The following is a 1,584-nucleotide window of genomic DNA, read 5'->3' as shown; positions in this document are numbered from 1 at the left end:
TTCAGTATGATTTATTACAAGGTTTAAATCAGCCACAAAAAAATTGTTAGCTACTGATATTACTTTGTGAAGGCTTCTGGAAGGGTTATACTTTTATAAAGCACCTGGCAGCAAGTACTATTTTGGTTTACTAAAGAAAGACTCTTGTTACTGCCTAAGGAAACTGTGTTTGGTACAGTAGGTGTCAAAATATTATGGCTTTGATGACATGATAATAGAGATATCAGCCTTGGTAATTTCAGGGATAGTGGATAACCAGTCTCCAAATAATAGAGTTATGGGACTTCACTATCAAAGTGACGCCTGATGCTTACTATAAATTGTGTATATTACTCCTAAAATGTACGATCCAGAATTTTGTTTTGTGGGTAATAGCTCAAATTCATTTTCACCTCTGTGAGGTACAAATATTCTTAAAACAACCAACACTGACAATTTTAAATTACAGTGGAACTCTGTTAATCCGGTTGCTGGGCCACAAAAATCTGACCACATTAACAGTGTGGTTAAAGGGGTTCTTTAAATAAGAAAATGACCGACTAACTGAGCCTTTGTTCAAGCCAGAATCAAGAGGCCGTAATAAAAAGGTGGCTATGTGAATGGGGTGGCCATAAGGTGGGGTTCCACTGTAGTGATGAACAGATACATGTAAGATGATCCTCTCAAACACCTACCCATAAAGATTTTGGAAAGTATAGTTTGTATAATCAGTTAGACAACACACAACTTGGGCCCAGAGCTGACTAGAGATATTCCATTTCATATCCACACCCCCTTCCCCCAGCCACACTCTCTAAATAAGTCAATATTTACCACCTAACAGAAAAGATAAAAGTGCAGAAATAACTCTTTCATAGCCCCATCTAAAGCTCATGTCAACAGAGGAGGAGGGAGTGTGGAAATAAAATAGAATAGCCGTACTAGGGCCCATTTATATGGTCTTGGGTACCCAAGACAACCCTTCTCCTGAGTTACCCTGGCCAAGCTAACTTTTCATTTATTTCTTTAATTGAAAATTCAACCAACTGTTTACAGTTAGGATCATGAACCTGTCTTGCCTGCGAGACAACAGGGGTGGGTGAGTTGTCTAGCCTTGGCTCATGTCATGCCTTGGCACCCTGACAGGCAGGACAACTTTTCTTTATGTAAACACTTTGGCTTGGCTAACCGGGACAACTCTTCGCATGGTGAGTGTCACATGATCCCTAGATTTAGAATTTAAAGCAGCAATATCAATTTACAAAGAAGAGAAAATTAACTCAGCAAAACCCACTGTGATTGAGTGACTGAGGGAAACTCAAATAAAGAGGGATATTGCCCATTTGATTATTCAATAAGGGTTTTGAATAGTCATGCAGGGTCAAATTCAGCCAAATGCATGGGGAAATAAATGGCAAACAATCACTTTAAGATCAAACCAAGCTAGAATTCTCAGCCCACCCACAATGGAGCAATCACAACTGACCTTTGTGAATTATTTGATGCATGCGTATGAGACAGCCATTTTTCATTTTTTTCTTTACAAGATGGAAGGTACATGTAGATGCCATTTAAAAATTGATCAAATAATGAACAAAGGTCCCG

This window comes from Orbicella franksi, chromosome 12, assembly GCF_964199315.1.
Source record: "Orbicella franksi chromosome 12, jaOrbFran1.1, whole genome shotgun sequence".
Lineage (NCBI taxonomy): Eukaryota > Metazoa > Cnidaria > Anthozoa > Scleractinia > Merulinidae > Orbicella > Orbicella franksi.
The sequence above is the reverse complement of the archived record's forward strand: the minus strand, read 5'-3'. Positions refer to the sequence as shown.